A 12,049-nucleotide genomic window follows, 5' to 3' on the forward strand; every position below is an offset into this window, starting at 1 on the left:
CCCAGCACTCGGGAGGCAGAGGTAGGAGGATCACTGTGAGTTCAAGGCCACCCTGAGATGACAGAGTTAATTCCAGGTCAGCCTGGACCAGAGTGAGACCCTACCTCGTAAAACCAAAAAAAAAAAAAAGAATGGGTTTGAGTCCTTGGCGGTGCTTAAGTGAGATTAAGTATCGAGGAGGGCAGGGAAAGTACATGGGGGTCCTTGAGTCTGATGAGGACGGGCTTGTGGTGAGAGGCTAGTGTTGGCGAGGAAGAGTCCCCCATGCTGGGCTCAACCTCAGAGACAGGGAGCGGGGAACCTGGATCCTTCGTAAGGGAGGGGGCTGGGGTGCAGAGGAAGACAGGGTGTGTGAGTGGTAAGTCAGACAGAGAGAGCTTTTTTAAAAATATTTATTTATTTGTTCATTTATTTATTTATTTATTTATTTATTTATTTATTTATTTATTTATTTATTTATTTATTTATTTTATAGAGAAAGAGGGTGGGGGAGAGAGAGAGAGATAATAGGTGCGCCAGGGCCTCCAGCCACTGCAAACGAAACTCCAGAGACATGCGCCCCCTTGTGCGTCTGGCTGACGTGGTTTCTGGAGAATCGAACCTGGGTCCTTTGGCTTTGTAGGCAAAGGCCTTCACTGCTAAGCCATCCCTCCAGCCCCAGAGAGAGTGTTTTTGCATAAGACCTTGACCCAGGAAGGGAACAGACAGGAGGGTATTCCAAGGAATGAATGGGAGAGGGGAGAACCACAGACTATGCGGGGGCGGGGAGGGGAGAAGGGGAGGGTGATGCGGGGGGGGGGGGGGAGTGGGCTAGGCCCTCAACACCGGACACAGAGCTCTGCAAGGGAAAAGTCTTACCACAGTGGGATGGCAGGACTGACTGACTGGCCCCCGTAACAACTGAGACAGGCCTTCCTGCCAGCTGGACTGTGACCCTGGGCTCCTCCATTGTGATACAGAGAATGTTGGTGAGGGCCAAGGTTCCAGGGCACAAGATCAGCGATTGTGGGGGACTAGGGGAAGAGGCTGGCCTACCTTGTCAAGGCAAAGAAGGGCAGTGGACCTTCCAGTGTCCAGCAAATCAGCAGTGGGGACAGGGTCCCTGTGGCAGGTGCAGGCTGTGGCAGGCTTTTGCCCAGTGGCCGGTGTGGCCGCACTTGAAGCAGGGTCCTGGTGGTGAGCATTGCGGGGGGCCCATCATCTTCTTTGGAGGAGGCCTCAGGGCCACAGCCAGAAACTAGAACTGCTGTCTGCCTTTGGCCACCCTCTCAGTCCATGCCTGGTCCTCTCTGTTATTAAAAAACCTTAAATGCCAGATCAAGCAGATCTTACTGAGGAGGTTGAGGGCCCTTTTCTAAGAGTTTAAGTTTCTCCCTTACGTCCGGGGCAGATTGGGATAGGAAATGGGTGTTGAGAACTGTCATGCCTTCTTGGGAAGCGGGGTCGAGGAGAATTTGTTGGGTGAGTGCCTCAGTTAGGCATCTGTAAACTCAGCTGGATTTTCATTAGGCCTCTGGGTAAGCGTCTGGAATTTGTCAAAATCGACAAACTTATGTGGATGCCTTTTGGAGGCCAGTGGGGGGGGGGGCAAACAACCATTCCATCATGGGCCACCCTTCCAGGGGAGTTAGTGGGAGCATGGTATTCCCAGCCAGGGTCCTCTCTGGGGACAGCAAGCATCCCCACTGAGAAAGTGCTAGCGGTTAAGTGAGTTTCATCACCTGGGCCTGAGCAGCTACCCAGACATGCTTTCGTTCATCAGGAGTGAGAGCGCAGAAAAGAACTACAAAGAGGGCTGGAGAGATGGCTGCCTGTGAAGCCTAAGGACCCCGGTTCGAGGCTCGGTTCCCCAGGTCCCACGTTAGCCAGATGCACAAGGGGGCGCACGCGTCTGGAGTTCATTTGCAGTGGCTGGAGGCCCTGGCGCGCCCATTCTCTCTCTCTCTCTGCCTTTCCCTCTGTGTCTGTCGCTCTCAAATATATAAACAAAAAAATGAACAAAAATAAGAACTACAAAGAGATCATGCCAGGGTCCTGGGTGAGGTAGTGAAATTTTTTGGTATAGCATGTTGGGTCAGTGGAGAAAGACCCTAGACATTTTTCAATCTGGGATAAATCAGACACGGAAAAAGGAACATGGACGCGGACAATTTCTTCAGCTCCTGTGACCTCACTAAAGGGTACATTCCGCCTCTGCAAGAACGAGTATGTTGGGCAAGAGGAGAGGAGGAGATGGGAGATGGTGGTGACGGGGGGGGGGTGCGGAGGTGGAATGGGAGACAGATGAAGCTTTTGGGGTCAGGTCATCTATGGCGACAGCATTAAAAACAGAGGGTGAGGATGAGTATGGGGGAGGGGTTGAAAGAGAGCGCATTTCTGAGACCTTGGCTAGAAGGACCTGGTGAGAAGAGCAGGTAGAACAGAGGGAGAGAGAGAGAGAGAGAGAGAGAGAGAGAGAGAGGGAGAACACCGTGCACACAGAGTGAAAAATGTCTGAATATAGGGTATTTTTGGACCACCTGCCTGTACGTTGCTGTATATTGGCAGAAATTTTCTAAATCAGCGAGAATTTGGAAATCAAAAGTACCATTCTCAGGCCAGTTGGACCCATTATCCAGCTTATATTGTGGCCAGACACAGTTGAAAAGAAAGGTCAGATGACGAGGTTTGATGTCACCCAAGAGCCCTAGAGGCTTTATTATTAAGGAGACAGAGAAAGAGAGAAACAAGGGTGAGAGAAAGGGACCAGGGCTTAAGCTGGGTTTACACAGAACACCAGTACGACCCCCTGGCCCGTCAGAGTGAACAGGGCCTGCACCTCCCACTTGGGCAGAGGCCAGACAGGCTGCCACTGTCTGCTGTTTAGCCTGTTAGTGGGCAAAGCTGGCGACTGAGCTCTGAAGGAGTAAGCAGCGACTGGCAGTGAAAGACCTCAGGAAGGAGAGAGAGAGAGGAGGGAGGGAGAGGGGGTGTCCCAAGATGGTGCAACTGAACCAGAAGTCACCCCTTAGGGTGCAGTAGACCCGAGAGTGAGAACGAGAGACCCGAGGTGTTGTGAGTGCGTCTTTCTTGAGACCTGGGGTTGGGGCCCCAAAGCGGGTGAGGGGTGTAGCCTGGCGTGCAGGTATGGCTTGTCTTCCATGAGGAGGGATAAGGACAAGGTATTTTCTTGTGGAATGTGGATAATCTACTTTCGTATGCCTGTCACCCTTCTGCTGATCTTGGTGACTCCATTTGGGGAGCCCATCGTGACCTAACAGGTCTTACTCTGGCCCAAGCTGACCTGGAATTCACTATGTAGTCTCAGGGTGGCCTAGAACTCACAGCCATCCTCTTACCTCTGCCTCCTGATGTTAAAGGTGTGCGCCACCACACCCGGCTCTCTTTCTCTCAAATAAATAAATAAAAATTTTAAGAGAAAAGATTATTTATTTAGTTATTTGAGAGAGAGAGAAAGAGGCAGAGTGAGTTTGGACGTGCTGGGCCCTCCTGCGGCTGCAAAACAAACTACTGATGTATGTGCCACTTTGTGCATCTGGCTTTATATGGGAATTGGGGAATGGAACCAGGGCCATCAGTATCTGCAAGCGAGCACCCATAACCACTCAACCATCTCTCCAGTTCCTATAGCAACCTTTGAACCTAAATCCATTCCTCAGAAGTGGATTGGCACAGGATGCAGTTACCAACGTTAGCAGCAAGGCCAAGCGGGTGGAGCCGGGTCTGAGGCACATTGAGAAACTCAGCAAGTACCACGTTCATCAGTACCACATTCCTGTGGTACTGTGGCAGGGAGTGCTGGAAAATGCCAGGTGCCTGACTGGAGTTCACCAAGCCTCCAACATTGATGGCTTTTCTGCCGGCATTGCCAACTGCAGCGTTAGCATCTGCATTCCCTGGAGTGAGGGCCAGGAGAAGGCTTATGTTGAAGACTATTGTTGGGCTGGAGGGATGGCTTAGTGGTTAAGGCGTTTGCCTGCAAAGCCAAAGGACCCAGGTTCGATTCCCCAGGACCCACGTTAGCCAGATGCTCAAGGGGGTGCACGCGTCTGGAGTTTGTCTGCAGTGCCTGGGGGCCCTGGAGCGCCCATTCTCTCACTCTCCCTCTTTCTCTGTCAAATAAATAAATTAAAATATTTTTTTAAATCTTTTTAAAAATTTTTAATGATTTATTTATTTATTTGAGAGCGACAGACACAGAGAGAAAGACAGATAGAGGGAGAGAGAGAGAATGGGCGAGCTAGGGCTTCCAGCCTCTGCAAACGAACTCCAGACGCATGCACCCCCTTGTGCATCTGGCTAACGTGGGACCTGGGGAATCGAACCTGGGTCCTTTGGCTTCACAGGCAAGCGCTTAACCGCTAAGCCATCTCTCCAGCCCAAATTAAAATATTTTGAAGACTGTTGCCCTTCTGCCAATTGCAACACCCTGAATTCACAGGGATTCTCCTAAATCTTCCTCCTGAGTGCTGGGATTGAAGGCGTGTATCACTATGCCTGGCTCATGATTTTTTTTTTTTTTTGTTTGTTTGTGCTTTTAAATTTTTATTTGCTTATTTATTTATTTATTTTGCTTTTTCCAGGTAGGGTCTTACCCTAGCCCAAGCTGACGTGGAATTCACCATGGAGTCTCAGGGTGGCCGCGAACTCACGGCGATCCTCCTACCTCTGCCTCCCAAGTGCTGGAATTAAAGGCATGCACCACCACACCCGGTTTCTTTATTTATTTTTATTTGTGTGTGGGGGAGGGCGTGCGCGCGCATGCAGGTATATGCATGATAGGCATGCACCACCATGCCCAGTTATTTTTTTCTTTTTATTGGTTGTAACGATATTTTCCCATATTTATAAACTAGCCAACTTGGCCAGAACTGAAACACCTTTTTACTTTCTTTGTTTTCTCTCTATCCACCCCCTCCTTTTTTCTTCTTTTCAAGACAGAGTCTAACTCTGTCTCCTAGAATGGCCTTGAACTCACAGTAATCTTTCCCCAGCTACTCAATAGTGCCACGGATTACAGGTGTGAATGAATCTCCATGCCTGATTGAAGCGTGAGGTAGTTTCACTCTCTTCATCTCTTTTCGAGGTAGGGTCTTGCTCTAGCCCAGGTTGACCTGGAATTCACTATGTAGTGTCAGGGTGGCCTCGAATTTATGGCAATCCTTCTACTTCTGCCTCCCAAGGTCTGGGATTAAAGCCACCACACCCAGCCCAGTTTCTCTTCTGAACTCTGGAAAAAGACCATGGTTTCACCTTTGTCACCTGGGACTGAGGATCATGTCCTTTGTGAATGCTTCCTTGATTACCATGAAGGGTGACTCAGAACCCCCTCCCTGGGCATTGGAAGTACTGGATAATTACCCTACTTTTCTTTCTTTCTTTCTGTCTTTTTTTTGTAGTTTTTCTAGTTTCACTGTAGTCTAGGTTGACCTGGAATTCACTGTGTAGTCTCAGGGTGGCCTGGAACTCAAGGTGATCCTCCTACCTCTGCCTCCCAAGTGCTGGAATTAAAGGAGTGCACCACCACGCTGGGTATGTCTTACAAATGCACTAAGTACCCTAAATAGTTAGGGGGTTACGGAAGAGAGTTCTTGTGCCTTTACTTCTCCTGCATCTGGGTGAATTCAACAATCCCATAGTAAAATCATCATCATCATCATGTCTGGAGGTAACCTGATCCAGGAGGGTCGCTACCCTCTAGAATTTTACCCTCACCTCTTCTTGCCATTCCTCCTTAGGGCATGGGCCGGTTTGGTGGCTGTGTTCTTCGCAGGAAGCTTTCTTTGGAATGTGGAGCCTTTGCCGCCCTGCTAAGGAACAGGTAGGTGGACTTTCCCCCCTCCAGGGCCCACACCCAGCTTGGGGGAGGGGAGGGGAGGAGAGGGCCGACAAGAGGAGGAAATGAAGGCTGGCAAACGCTGGGAACTGCTGGCTGCGGTGGAGATTACTCCTGATGCCTACTTGTCATAGTAAATATTTTTTGAACAAATAAAGGAGAGAAATACCCGGAGCCCAGCAAGGTAAGCTTAAGCCATTCTTTTACCACAGCTCAACTAGGAGCCAGCCTTAATGCAAACTGCTGGGTCTGTAGTCTGCATGCTGAGCAAGCCAACTCTCTACAGGGACCTGGGACCAATATCCCTACTTGAACATCTGGCGGACGTGGGTACTGGAGAATCGAACTTAGATCCTCAGGCTTCTAAGAGATGGCTGCTAAGCCATCTATCTCTCCAGCCCCCAGTGTTCCTACTTGAAAGGCTTTGGAAGAAAGATGGATTTACCCCTTTGGGGTTGAGTCCCTTTCTGCCTAGAATGGAGGTCATTCCGATGCATGTGAATACGCATCCCTGGTTTCTATTATTATTATTTTTAAATTTTTGGCTTTTCGAGGTAGGGTCTCGCTGTAGCCCAGGCCGACCTGGAATTCACTATGTAGTCTGAGGGTGGCCTCGAACTCACAGTAATCCTCCTACCTCTTCCTCCCGAGTGCTGGGATTAAAGGCATGCGCCACCATGCCCAGCTACTTTTTCCCCCCCTTCCCCCGGTTTCTAATTCATTCATTCGTCAAATGTTTATTTAGCACCTATATACGTGCTGAACCCTGTTGGAGGCGTTTGGGATGAAGCGGACAGAACGAGGAAAATAAGATCCTTGCCTTGGTGGGGCTCACCCTAAGGAGATCAAAGGATGAAAGAAAATGATTTTTTTTTTTAAAATGATGTATGTTGGGAAGGTGGTAACTATTACAACGACAAAAAGGAGCCAGGCTGGAAAATGAGTGTGCAGGCCAGGAAGTTGGTGGGTGGAGGGTTAGAAAAATCCCGAGGTAAGATTGGAGATTCAGGTGCGGGTGGCCGAAGATGATGAGCTGCCGACATCTGGGGACCATCCGGAGATGCTTTTCTGCAGCCAGTGACCGTACCGAGGGAGACGCAGGAAGGCGTGGGGAGGACCGCACGCGGGGGGCGGGGGTATAGGATGCTCTGACTAGCCCCAAGCCGTGGCCTGAGCCGGGGTGACCAACCCGCCGTCCGTCACTACACCCCCAAAATGGCCTCCCTTGCCCCCGGGCGCCGCTCAGCCCGCCGGGCCACGTGACCCGGCCGCGGCTCCAGCCCACCCGGCTGGCGACCCCGGGTCCGGGTCTGGCTGGCCGTGGCCCCGCCCCCTCCGCGGGCAGCGGACCAACCCGAGGACGGGAGAGGCGGGGCGGGTGGTGACGGCCAATGGGGGTGGAGCTCCGGTGTGAGTGTGTTGGGGGGGGAGTAACAGGTTGTTGGCGGTGGGGGGGCAGAGGGGGAGCGCCGAGGGCCGCCGGGGGAGGGCCCGCAGCCGCGCGTGCCGCTCAGCCGGAGCGCGAGCCCCAGCGCGCGGCGCGAGCCCGCAACGCCGAGCCCGGCCCGGGGTGAGTTGAACTGGGCAGGGGATCGGGGCACGGGGGTGGGGTGGGCGGCGAGAGGGCACCTGAGAAGCCAAGCAGGTGTACCCCTGAGGGGCGGAGGCGGAGACGATCGGGGATATCTCCCCTCCACCTCCCCTTCTTCCTGGGCACAGGTGCTGAGAGTTGCAGAGGGGAGGAAGGAAGGGAGATCAAGTTGGGGTGGCAGAACCGAGCAAGAGCTGCGCCCCCCCTCCACTAGCACCCTTGACTCCGAGGGGGGCCCGAGAAGGTGCCAGGTGTGGGGCACCCGAAGGTAAGGCTCTATTCCCAGGGCATGCAAGCGTTGCAGCTCCAGCCCCGTCTCTGGAGGTCAGGCGCCAGCCCCAGGGGCAGAATTGCTCTTGGAGACTAGCGTGGTGGTGGTGGTGGTGGGGAGTTGGGCGCACTGGGGAGAAGGGAAGCGCTGCCCGAGGTTCCAGAGCCCTGGGGCGGAGGGCATCAGCAGGTGCTGTTTTCCTGACGTGCCAGTCCTTACTGGCCACTGACACCTCCTTTCTGGCTCCGAGATGGCTCTGAGGTGTGGGATCTTTCTCTGCCCATTGGTCCACGGGGGTGTAAGACAGTTGCCTGTTAAGACATGAAAGGCGGGACAAGCTCCTGGGCGCTCTGCTGGGTGTGAAACTAAGCCTTTCGGTTCTTCTCTTTCTTTGCTTTCATTCCAGGAAGCCGTTTTCCTTCTTCCCTTTGAGAGAAGTGTGTGTGTGTGTGTGTGTGTGTGTGTGTGTGTGTGTGTGTTTTCCAAGGCAGGGGCAATGAGGTGGCGTGGGATCTTTGTACTGGTGTAGGAATGGGCGGTTGGGATAGGCTTGAGACTGATGTAGTCGCAGGAAGCCTGACCTCGAACTCGTTACGTTGGCAGAGGCTGGTGTTGAATTCCTGATCCTGATTCCTGCCTCCAACTCCTAAATGCTGAGATTACAGCGCATGCATTTTCTCTTTTGGTTGCAGATACGGTCCGCTGATAAGGTTTGATAGTGTAACCAGTTTCCTTCATGTCCCCCGGAATTCTCTTCACTCCTTGAAATCCCAGCAGGCATCCCTGACTCTTTTTGTTTTAAATTTTTAAAAGATTTTTCTTTTTATTTATTTATTTGCTTAACAGAGAAAGAGGGGAGAGAGAGAGAGAGAGGGAGAGAAGGGGAATGAGAATGAGAATGAGAATGAGAATGAGAATGAATGGGCGTGCCAGGGTTTCCAAGTACTGCAAACGAACTCCAGACACTTGGGGCCCCTTGTGCATCTGGCTAATGTGGGTCCTGGGGAATTGAACCTGGATCCTTTGGCTCTGCAGGCAAATGTCTTAATGGCTAAACCATCCCTCCAGCTCCTCGTTTTAAAACATTTTTTTGTTTTGTTTTTTGTTTTTTTGAAGTAGGGTCTCACTCTAGCTCAGACTGACCTGGAATTAACTATGTAGTCTCAAGGTGGACTTGAACTCACAGCGATCCTCCCACCACTGCTTCCCAAGTGCTGGGATTAAAGGCGTGCGCCACCATGCCCTGCCTTTTCGCTTTTTTAATTAAAAAATTATTTTATTTATTTGAGAGAGAGAGAGAGAGGCAGATAGAATGGGCGTACTACTGCAAACGAACTCCAGACGCATGCACTACGTTGTGCATCATCTGGCTGACGTGGATCCTGGGGAATAGAACCAGGGTTCTTTGGCTTTGCAGGCAAGCGCCTTAAATGTTAAGCCACCACTCCAGCGCATCCTTGACCCTTATATTTTATTTAAGAGAGAAAGAGGCAGATATATATAGAGTGAATGAATGGGCGTGCAGGGCACTTAGTCCACTGTAAACAAATGCACCACCTTGTGCATCTGGCTTTATGTGGGTACTGGGGAATCAAACCCTGGTCCTTAGGCTTTGCAGGCAAGTGCCTTAACCACTGAGCCATCTCTCCAGCTCCAATCCTGACTTTTTTTTTTTTTTTTTCGAGGTAGGGTCTCACTCTAGCCCAGGCTGACCTGGAATTCACTATGGACTCTCAGGGTGGCCTTGAACTCATGGCAATCCTCCTACCTCTGCCTCTGGAGTGCTGGGATTAAAGGCGTATGCCACCATGGCTGGCTCTTTTTTTTATTATTATTATTTATTTGAGAGAGAGAGAGAGATTGACAGAGAATGGGCACGCAAGGGCCTCCAGCCACTGGAAACGAATTCCAGATGCATGTGCCACCTTGTGCATCTGGCTTACGAATCGAATATATTCGAATATACATTTAAGAGAGGAGGAGGCAGATATATATATATAGAGAGAGAATGAATGGGCACCTAGTCCACTGTATACGAATGCACCACTTTGTGCTTTATGTGGGTACTGGGGAATCGAACCTGGGTCCTTTGCTTTGCAGGCAAGCACCTTAACCGCTAAGCCATCTCTCCCCAGCCCCATTCCTGACTCTTGATCTGTGATGGTTTGTGAGACGGGTAGTAGATATTAGTGTTGCAGAAAATAGGCAGAACTCCCCGGGAGACCAAAAAAAAAACCTAGGGGAATTACACTTCCAAGTCCCCGGGTCACATGAGAGGTGCACACTGGGGCCCCAGACAAGACTTCTGAGGCAAACTTCCTTGCCCTAGGCAGCCGTGGAAGCAGAGCCAACCTCAGCTTGGCCCTTTTGATGTCCTGTCTGAAGACACTTGCTGTAATTGAGAAATAATTAGCAACCGTTATGTAGACAAGCTGCCGACGCGTGTCTGGGCACCTCTTCTTTCATGCTGGCTCTTTGGGAGTAGGGGTCTGGCTCCAGGGGGGGCCCTGCTAATCCAGAGATCTGCCTGGCTCTAAGAGGATTCTGGGCTTCCCGTGGTTCCCAGGCTGGCCTGCATGCCATTACCCTCGTGGGAGGAGAGGAGGGGGTGGGACTGCTTCTCTTCGTGCCAGGGAATGGAGCACTGCGGGGCTGGGAGGTGACCTAGGTAAGTGTGGGATCAGGAATGCGATTTTGGGGAACTTGAGAGGGCGTGGTTGGAGGAGACAGAAGTCTTCCTGTCACACACTGGCCCGTCACTGATTAGGTTCCCTGTGGCTCTGTACCTCCTGCCTGCCTCCTCCCTTTCTGCTTCCTCCTCCTCCTCCTCCTCTTTCAGACCCTTGGCCTTGACATCCAGGCTGGACCAAGGCCCTAATCAAGGGCTTGCCCCTCTGTCTCCTGCTGGTCTGCTTTATAAGCTGTGAGGGGGGGGGTAGCCTCCCTGACCCTCCCTTCCCTGTGTTTCTCAAACCAGTTCAGCCAGTTTGCAGGGCCCAGTTCTCCATTGTATTTTTCCCCCTCACTGGCCAAACAGCTCTGCTGTGCCTCTCAGGTTTCTGTGTTTCCAGCACCAGGAGCCCACTTGGGGGGTTCTACAGGGAACCATCTCCTCTCCATAGCTTCTTGGCAAAGGGAGCCAAACATCAAGGTCATGAGCTGTCTTCTTCTTCTTCTTCTTTTTTTTTTTCTTTTCTATTTCTACCATTTGCTTTCCTTGTTATTACTGGGGCCCTTCTCATCTCTGTTCTTAAAACTGAAGTTCTTCTATTTTCTGAACATGCCAGTTATTTATTTATTTATTTATTTATTTATTATTATTATTTTTGCTCACAAATCTTTATTATTAACAAAATACACGACGGTGGTCTTCACATAGTAGCTTGTATGAAAATGAGTTTAAACATCTTTTTTATTCCAAATCAGAGGACGCAAGAAGTCTGAAGCGAGCCGAAGCCTTTGAAGGAGGCGCATGCCAGTTATTTAGAATCTAGCATGTATCTGGCTCTGTGTGTATCAGCCCTTCCTCCACACACCCGAAACCACCCCACCGCCGCTTCCTGCCAGAAATCCCGGGACCCTGTCACTCCTCTGGCTAGGCCAGAGGTGATGGGATTGGGGCCGGGCAGGCTAATGAGTAACTCAGGGAGATTGGCTGGCTGTCCCGTACAGGTGTAGCGTGCCCTCCCCCCTCCGTCCAGGCAGGAATGGCAAAGGCGGACGGATGGACTGAGTTAACTTGTGCCCGGGTCTCTTCCCAGAGTTGGTGAGACCAGCCCCTGGCAGGTACCAGGAGAGGCCAAAGCAGAGTCAGGCATCTAGCGAGAGGAGAGCCCAGGCCCTGGGCCTCCGGTCGCCGGCCCTGATCGTTGTTTACCTGCCTCAGGATTACGCAAGGTCGGGGAGCTGCCCTGCGCTCCGCCCCGCACCCCAGTGTCCTCTGTAACTGAAGGCGGGTAGGTTTCCAGGTTTCCGCGTTGAATCATTTAGTGCTCTGTTTTCTGACCCATCCCAAAGATTCCTTAACACCCTCCCCACCCCCGCCCCCACTCCCTGTCCCTGACCTACATGTCCCCAGAGCGATGGTGATTGGGTTTAAGAAGTCATGGGGACCTGAGGGATCTCTGGATAACCCCCCCACACACACCTGCACAAGCTTGCCCTCTGGCTCAAGGGACTGTGGGCTTTGCTGGGCTCAGGCAGGAACCCCTTGACCTGGATCTGGAAGATCTGCAGATGAACTGACAAGGCAGAGATACCACATGAATAAATCATGTGACTTCTGAGAGCCTGCGATTTTTTTTTTTTTTTTTCTGGCACACCTGACTCTTAAGATCATGACTACACGGGG

The 12,049-nt window shown here is 51.5% G+C and overlaps 1 protein-coding gene across 4 annotated transcripts in view; it reads left to right on the plus strand.

The window, feature by feature from the left end:
- Positions 1-5,894: 5,894 nt before the first annotated feature.
- The window catches only part of Cgn (cingulin), a 41,914-nt gene continuing 35,759 nt past the window's right edge, over positions 5,895-12,049 (plus strand). The window contains exon 1 of one of the 4 annotated variants that reach the window (XM_045137869.1): positions 5,895-6,020. The gene's annotated coding sequence lies outside the window, so the exon portion shown is untranslated. Of the gene's footprint in view, positions 6,021-7,351; positions 7,407-7,548; positions 7,696-11,550; positions 11,655-12,049 lie in introns of those variants that run through there. The other 3 variants (XM_045137870.1, XM_045137873.1, XM_045137872.1) reach the window with 3 other exon arrangements.

The sequence above is a fragment of the Jaculus jaculus genome, chromosome 19 (genome assembly GCF_020740685.1).
Source record: "Jaculus jaculus isolate mJacJac1 chromosome 19, mJacJac1.mat.Y.cur, whole genome shotgun sequence".
Classification (NCBI taxonomy): Eukaryota; Metazoa; Chordata; class Mammalia; order Rodentia; family Dipodidae; genus Jaculus; species Jaculus jaculus.